The sequence below is a fragment of the Montipora foliosa genome, chromosome 14 (genome assembly GCF_036669935.1).
Source record: "Montipora foliosa isolate CH-2021 chromosome 14, ASM3666993v2, whole genome shotgun sequence".
In the NCBI taxonomy this organism is placed as follows: Eukaryota; Metazoa; Cnidaria; class Anthozoa; order Scleractinia; family Acroporidae; genus Montipora; species Montipora foliosa.
In genome coordinates this window covers 20,617,650-20,626,497 of record NC_090882.1, presented here as the reverse complement: position 1 = coordinate 20,626,497, position 8,848 = coordinate 20,617,650, and the positions used below count along the sequence as shown (strand labels likewise).

General features: G+C 39.0%; 1 long non-coding RNA gene across 1 annotated transcript; it reads right to left on the bottom strand.

The window, feature by feature from the left end:
• Positions 1-4,703: 4,703 nt before the first annotated feature.
• On the bottom strand, positions 4,704-5,515 carry LOC137985288 (uncharacterized). Its single transcript, XR_011119275.1, has 2 exons — positions 5,237-5,515; positions 4,704-5,130 (listed from the first exon to the last, which is right to left on the bottom strand). It is a non-coding gene; the product is annotated as an uncharacterized lncRNA (long non-coding RNA).
• Positions 5,516-8,848: the final 3,333 nt, after the last annotated feature.

The window sequence follows — 8,848 nt, the reverse complement described above, 5'->3', positions numbered from 1 at the left end:
GGACCAGAATTAATTTTAAATGCAGTTATTGTAAACGTCAAGATGAAGACAAAAGGCAAACACAGTCAAGACTGTTTAGTGTCCATCAGGGTCAAGTCAGGCAACTTAAGGCCCGGGAAATCGACTTCAACATTTATTTCCACATCTGTACGTTCGATCTTGTTTTGTTGAACGACGTTGACTACTGAGGTGGGCAAACGGTTTCCACATATCATTTGATTGTCCATTTGATTCAACAAAGCTTCACGAGAGGCCTTGTATTCAGTCCCAGGCTGCAACCGTGGTTGTTACTATGGATACGGACATCCTACGTCATTGAGACACCGATTAGTGCGCACGCGCATACCCAACAACGTTAAATGAGGGGGAAACCGGTTTCAACATCAGCGATAACGAAAGACATGTTGAATGGTTGTTGTAGCAAAGCTTAAACGCTTTTAAACTCATTCAACATCGTTCAACTTCGATTCAACAGGTTTCAACAGGGTTGAAAGGGGGGAAAACGGTTTGCCCTGGCCATTTTAATAGAAAGAGAATGAAAGTCTCAAGAGAGCTGTAAGGCTAACATTGGCAAACATGTAACTCACCGTAATCACCTACCGAAAGACCGTCACAGACTTGGATCCCCACCGGTCCAAGAATGGTCAGACTTTCTGAAAAAGACATTTTTTTAAATAAAAGTCAAATCAATCCAAAGTCGAAGTCTCAAAAATGAGGCTTCTGATTAAAACAAAAAATGTAATAATATTTTGTTGGTCACGCGCTCAGTTGAAAATCCTAAGTTAATAACACAAATTGCTTCCATAGAGCGAGTTTCAATCGAGTCTCGTAAAACCAAAACCAAAGTAATTACTTCGGCCAATCAAAAAGGACGGAGACAATCCACTAAACCAATCAAAACTCGACGTAATTACACATAGCCGACACAAAGCGCGGGAGAATGTCACGCGCGATCCACGATTGGTCTTGGTTTCACTTCTGATTGGTTGAAAAAGTGGCGCGAGAACTTTGAACCAATCACTGAGTGAAGTAATGCAAAACCAAAGCAATTCGCTAGATACTTTCGACACTAAACCGCTCTAATGCAAAACCAAAGCATTTCGCTAATTACTTTCGACAGTCAAATGAAAACGCTCTATACGTGACTTAGCGCAGTTTTCAATTCAGGGTCAAAATATAACCCAATAAGTACTCTGACCAATCATCGCAACAGGTGTAAATGTTGTCGATAAAATCCTTTCTCAGGTTGAATCCGTTTTTACCAAGGTTGAATATGGACTCTACCTACAATCCGGGTCAAAACACTTCCGGACACTTGTCAAATTTTGGGCGAAAAGTAGAGAATTTACTGTACATGCTTCCATCGCTATATGAGCAACGTGTGTTCTTCTTTCGCTACCTTTTTAGCGCTCCCCTTCCCCACAGACAATGTTGATATATGCCAGCGATCGATGAACTGATCTTGATTTGGAGACCGTGAAAAATTAACATTGTAATGGGGTGATGGGGAAAAGCGCGAATTGTGCCAACAGTTTTGACCAGGATTGTAGTTTAAAACAGCTAACAATCCTCACTGAAAAAAGGACTGAAAACACCTATACCTTCCCTCGGGCAGCTCTGACTTACGCATCTTGAGACATCTTCTTAATTTTTCGTGTCATCTTATCGGTTTTTTGTTTATACACTTATCAATTCAGTCTCCACATTACACCATAGTAAGGGAACAAACAACTGTACTATGCACTTACCGGTTTTCGAACTCAGAACCTCCAGATCTATAGTCCTGGGCCCAGTTGTTCAAAAGCCGATTAACGCTAATCCCAGATTAATAATTAAGCAAGGAGTTCATTTCTCTACTCCCAAATGCTGTTCAACACTGATATTCGGCAAAACGTTACATTAGAGGAAGTCAATCTTGAAAAACAAAAATAAGCGAAAGAAATTTTAACCAAAGAGTTAAAAAAATGAAACAAAAGTTTGCGCTAATCCTGGATTAAGTTAATCGGCTTTCGAACAACCGGGCGCTGTGTTTTCAACACTACGCTACAACAGCGAGCATACTCAACCCAACTATAAGTCACTGACTTATTATACTTATACTTAATTGACATCCATAGGTAATAACCAAAACTAATCCTAAGAATAGGATTTCTTCAATTCATCCGAGTGCGTATTCAGTCAACCTAGGTAAAATGAGGATCACTAATTTAACCTTCCATTGGTAACTTGAAACGGACTCAACCTGAAAATGGATTTTACCGGCAACATATATTTTTGCAACTCTTAGGGCATCATGAATAGAAACGCCACAATGATCACAAGCGTAAGATCACAAATGGAGATACTGTGTACTTATGGAAAAGTTATTGTAACAAAACAAGAAAAAGAATTACATTCTATCGACGTTTCTCCCTCAAACTGAAAGCAACACGATAACAAGGCGAAATCGCCAAAGCTAAATGACACTAGGATAATTTGGCCGCAACCCAGTTGTATATTAGTTCTTACTATAACCAGTTAAAATATATCAAAATCAATTAATTCGCGGAATTGGAGCTATACAGAAAGGGAAGCCCTTTCGCTGGAAATGAATTATAAGACAAAGGAAAATGATGCCTTGGAGCACAGGCGCCCCAAGCTCATAACACGATTTTGCAACACATAACTATTACGCAGTAAGAGAGTTTTTTGGTAGAAGTGGTCGGTCTAAATCATTAACAGGTTTTGACTTTTCAACTTTTCTGCTCAGATTGAGGTAGTGCCTTTTTTGTTTGTTTGTGGGATCCCTCTTCACAAAATTGACCTCTTCATTCCAAACCTCTTTGACAAGTTTACCCAAAATGTTGGGTAATAACGTTTTCCTTCTAAAATTTCCTTGTCGCTAGACGCACTTCAAAGTATGCTTGCTAATGAAGTTGTTGCATCTACCTTGTGCTCGGAGTTTTTTATGAGCCATAACTTCCACTTCATCTGTCCCATAGTAAACTCCTGTGGCAACGATAAACTTTTCTTTCTTTTCACTCACTATCGGCGTTCCCGACTCGTTGTTATTAGGGAGCTTAAGCAACGACAACGGCGACGGCAGCGAGAACGTCACGAATTTGCATATTTACTGGGTAAAAACAATAGCTTTGCACGCCCTGCACGTGCGTTTTTCACTTTTGTCCATTTCTTTGCCGTCGTCAGCAAAACCACAACGTGAAATAGCCAAGTTTTTGGTTTTATGAAGAACGTCAGCACTTGAGGATAAATTTTCATTTTCTCTCCGAAATTGAGTGCCGTTCCGACTGGTGTCATCTTTGAGGAATTACCACACCCTTGTCATGTTAAAAACGTTGAAATAGTCACGAAGCGATTAAAATAACGCAAATTTATATTTTGAGATGACGTTCTCGTTGCCGTCGCCGTTGTCGTTGCTTAAGCTCCCTATTCTCAAGCAATCGCTTTATCTTCGGAGAGGTGAAAATTGCAGCGAGAAAAACAAAGAGAAAAACAGCAAAGAAAACTCTCTACATTGTCTCAGTTTAAAACCTTTTTACGCTCATGTAAACATTCACGTGATTGGTTGACGCTGTACCAAGTCCCTGTTTACTGCACCCATGAAAGCGGCATCCAGATAAACTCTGTTCCAGTGCCTCTCTCCAAGCACAGGCGCCCCAATCTCATAACGCGATTTTGCAATGCATAACTATTATGTAGTAAGAGAGTTTAATGCCTTTTGGGGACTTTAAGATCTACTACGGCGACGGCAACAAAGACGTCTCTTCAAAATGTAACTTTGCCCAATCCTAATATAAGTCTTTCGCGGTTATTTCACCTCGTTCACTCCGTACAATGTACTAGGTGAATGATCCTAAAATTAAATTTATACGAGCGGTTTCAGAGTAAAAATATAGAATAAAAGATTCGCATTTGTACCCTCAAGTTGGACGGTGAGAACCTCAAATTTGATGATTTCACGTTAATAGGGAACTTTAGATTCTAGGACGAGGACGAGAATGAGTACCAGTTTTGACTGCCCATTTCTAGCGAAAATACTTAGAAACCTTAAAACCCGTACGATTGATCTTACTCTTCGTTAGCAGTATATTTTACTCAGTTATTCTTATTACCGGTAACTGAGCCTTTTGCTGATCGAGAAATGCCAAAAATGCTGTGTGCTTGACTTGTTTCACAAAATGACGCTGGTTTGCGCGCGCTCGCTGTTTTCCTATAAGAACTCGTACTCGTTGTTCTCGTCCTAGAATCTAAAGCTCTCTAATGTTATGCAGAGTGCAGCAATAAAATGCATACCGCACGAGCAGCACGATTCTTTTTCCTCTTTTAACCAATCATAGTATTGTTTTGTGGTGTCTAAACTAGTAATAGTTTTCACTACATCTGCCCCCGCCTAAGATAACATAGATGGCATGCGCAGTTGAAGTGTTTTCCACTTAATATAGACCGTATTCATAAATGGCGGTTAATTTATAATTCTTTTGTCGAAGTGCAAATTAACCTACCAAGCCTCGATACCATACAGTGAATTGAAAAGAATTCTTGTTCTAAAATGAGGCTTGGTAGGCTAATTTGCACGTGGACAAAAGAATTATAAATGTGACCGCCATTTATGAATAAGGTCTAAGTGTTGCACTTCGTGATGTCTTCATATTATGCTATATGTAATTAGGTTGGTTAATGAAAGTGAAACTGAGATGCAAGGAAAGGATGAACAACTACAAACAGCATTTATTTTCAATTTCCATCTACGTTTACTTGATACACTATTAGTTGAAAAGCAGTTTACATAATTATGGAAAATGCCTTGAAAATATGATAGTAAAACAGGCGCAGGAACATCAATTAGAAGGCAACATTTCGTTGTCATCTTTTTTGATCGACGTAGTTCCTTCCACGGTACTTTGAAATACCATAAAATAGGAACAAAACTCGGTTATTATATTCGGATTGCTGACTATTATTATCTGTGAATAACCGTTGTAAATACGATCGAAGATTGCGTGAAAATGTTGATACTGAGACTGTGCTTTTGCTATTCTGAGGTTGCGTCCAGAAGTTTGTGGTCCGAGTCTGTCGTGCCTGTTTCCCATTTGTGTCTGACAAATCGTCGCCCCTGTTTCTGATTTGTGCCTGAAAAATCGATTTTTGACCCAGGCGATATGATTTTCTGTCAGATACTATGATTTTTAATTTCCAAAGTAAAAGGAATCGCTGTAAATATTCGAAAATTACTCACCTTCGATCGCTACACCTCTTGTGACTTTCTGCTCGTGACTCAAGTTACCCAGAACATCTCGCGAACTCGGTGAGCAATACCGATACCACCTTGCGCGCCTGGTTGAGCAAACGCTTACATTTCTTCCATACCTACCAATTTACATATTTTCCTTTTTACGCAGGACCTCCTCCGGCGAAAACCCTGTGGGGGCAACAAAACGAGGTGAAAGAGCTTCAGAAACCGTGTTCTTGTACAAAGACACTTTTTTTTCATGGGCTTGGTGATATCCGATTCTTCTAAAATAAAGATTTGTGTGAAAGGGTTTAGAGCGTGCCAAAGGAAGAGTCAGTGAAATCGTCTTGATGGCAGAGCAAGAGTTGGCGGTTGAAGAAGGGCTAGACAGTCCCCCCTCGTGGGCTATTGACCCGTGGCCCTTGTGGGTTACGGGTCTAATTGCTTTAGTATCACCCAGCTGTATCACCCAACTAGTCGGACAGAAAAGGGAATAATAAAGTTAGCAAATGTAAGTTGAAGAAATATTTTCGCTACTCGAGGACTATTACTAATAGTCTTCCAGTAGCGTAGCCAATTAAAATGCAGGATTTGCATTAGTCCACTAGTTGGGTGATACTAACTGAGTAATGAGACCCTTAGGGTATATTGGACAAAAATAGTTTTTGACAGATGCTTGAATACAGTATCACAATGATCATGCCTTGGCATTCATTTCAACTTCAAGTTATCTCTAGTTCGGCTTCATCACTGAGATCAATTTTATACTTTTGAGATCCCGTGGGTTAAGAATATGAATAGCGGAATTTAAGGGGAAGCTCTATAATATGACTAAACAAATTTTTTGTGTTATGACTACGAGTATTTAACAAATGCTAATAACGTGATAATGTAGTCATAATTGACTTAAAATTAGATCTTAATTTCTCACACGAAAATGAAAAATTAGGCCAGTTGCTCACATAATGTAGTTGAAAGTGACAAATAACACAGAAAAGGGCCAAAGTTTAGCAATGTAGTTTTCCTTTTGATTAATACATAATTTTTAATTGAAAGGAAGCATTCAACGCCATGCTCTCCAACAGCTGCAACACAGACCATCATTTTAAAGGAAGCTCAAAGAGCTTTGGTACGCATTGCATGTAACCACAAATTTCTTCGACCAGACGCAAAATATTGAGTGATTTCATAAGCAAACTTCTACAGTCAGTGAGAGCCCGTTCGGTATGCATTTCCAAGTGCAATACTTCGACAGACAGTTTCATGCGAGAAATTGCATGAAATTGTCTTTAAAAAAAATGTGATCCTTTTAACCGGCGAGAAGACATCACAGCGACTGCTTTACTGGTACAAAGAAAGAGCACCGTTTTAAAATTTTGAGCATTTATCGTATGGCTTTTTGACGTATCGCTGAACTTTGTTTTGGCTTTTTCGTTTCTCACTACGTCTTTCTGTGATTTGTTTTTTCGATATTTTTGCTCTAAATTTCCACTTCAATGCATATGAAAAAGAAAAAAGAACACGAAACATTCTCGACGTAACGTGGCTGATGTAAACTGCCGAATAGTGCCTTTTTCCGTCAGTCTGTTCCGATTAAGACTCTGTGCATTGTCTGCCTCCAGCCACGTGTAAAGACGATTCATAGGATCACGAAAGTCTTGATGTGTCTTATTTAAGCACTATAGTACAAAATCCGAAAAGTAGCTATTTCAGATATCATAAAACAGAAGGGCGCTTGGATGATTTTGATGCTTAAACTTTAGCTTAAGTTTACGTACTTGCTTTGCGTGTTTCACACCTAAACAGTTATTTGCTAATCATTTGTTGTCGTTTGTTTCATCGGCGGAAATGTCGTACAATAATGCGATGGTACTTTTAAGCTCTCAAATGTACCCGCTTCATTAATTTCCGACAATGTTCAAGCTATTGAATCCGCCTACATTCCTAGCCTTAATACACTGACCATATCTCATCGTTCTGTCGCGCTGTATTCGCAGCCGGTTACATTCCACTACATTTAACAAGACTGTTTTGGATGAAGGCTGATCGCCCTGTTTTGTTTATATAGAAAAGACGATTTGTTTCACACGAGGGAAAGATGACCTAAGATAATTGTAATGGACGACTCTCTCTCGCTCATTTCACTTTGTCATTTTAACTTGCCGCACATCTTTCGCATTTCACCTTAACATGAAAGCCATCATGCAATCATTCCACGCTGCGATACCCAACTGGCTCACGTGGTTTTCTGTATTTGGGTTTATCTTGAAAACCAAAGGAAATTCATACTTTAAAGGCAGCTAAAGCATTTCCCGGGCTGAGGAAGGGCCGAATTCAGTGTGACGTGGACTTGTCGTCAAGAAATTAAAACGCAAAACATGATAATTGTTCAGTGATATTACAATTACATCAAGGAAATTCTAATAGCTTTCCGCTTGGAAATGAAAAGATTTGATTCAGAAAAGAATTTGTACAAAATGGGTTGAATAATTATAATGAATATAGTAATAATGATAACAAATTATAACAATAATAAGCTTAATAAGAATGAACAGCATGAGCTCTAAGGATTATACTAAAGTTTTTTTCATGAAACCGGAATCGATGTTTGAAATAGTCAACTAAATGCAAGTTCGTTCCCAGGAAGGAAGAGAGAGGACCCTGGGAACGAGGTTGAACTAAATGTTAGTGTAATGATGACAAAGGGTCGCCGCCATTTTTGAACGGGATGATGTATCACGTCATTGTCGTTCAGCCAATGAACGGCTGCGTCTGAAAAAGAAAGCTGGCAGGAATAAATATTCAAGATAAGACTGATATTGCCCAGGGAGCATTGGTATGCAGCAGTACTTCTGGGCATCATGACCTGCGTCGTGTGCTGCAGTGTAACAACTGGTGAACTGTAGAGAGCTTCACTGCCTCAAGCAATAACGTCATACAGTCATTTGTCCGTGGTTCCTTTAGAATTCATGACGCCAAATAACAATAACTCAAGGCGACCTCGAGACCAGGAATTTTGTTAAACGCTTTTTCGTGATTCATGCGAGATCAAACGTTCTTGCCACACCTAGCACAAGCTTCAGAGAAGTAAGAGATACCGTGCCATTTAGAACAGCTAAAACTCAGATTCGTCTGTCATGACATTAAGTATCCCCTAACTTGCTGAAAATTGGGAGAATTAGCGTGTTTACTTAATTACACGAATACCTTGCAGAACCGCACAATTATAAGATTTTTGTGTCCATTGTTCTAGTGTTCGACACCTCTGAACATTGTACAAAGGATCCTCTTCCATTGAATAACAAGCTAATTTTAGATAAACGTTTCATATGTCTCATTAACTACTTAAAGAATTTGATTTATTCTTTTCTCAAGCACTTATTATTTTTTACCTCGTGCAATCATTAATTTATCCTGGATACAGATTACAGGTTACCCTCCTTTTTTAGTTTTAGTGAAATGAGTTTCTGCATCTGAAAAGATTGTATGCCTTGTTCAGAAAAACTGATAATTCAACAAATATGTAATTTGTATGTTGGAAGCAAATAGGATCAAAATTTTTTCCTCTAAGCCTTCGAGGGTTAGATAAAATTGATCTGACGAGTTTTCATTATACAG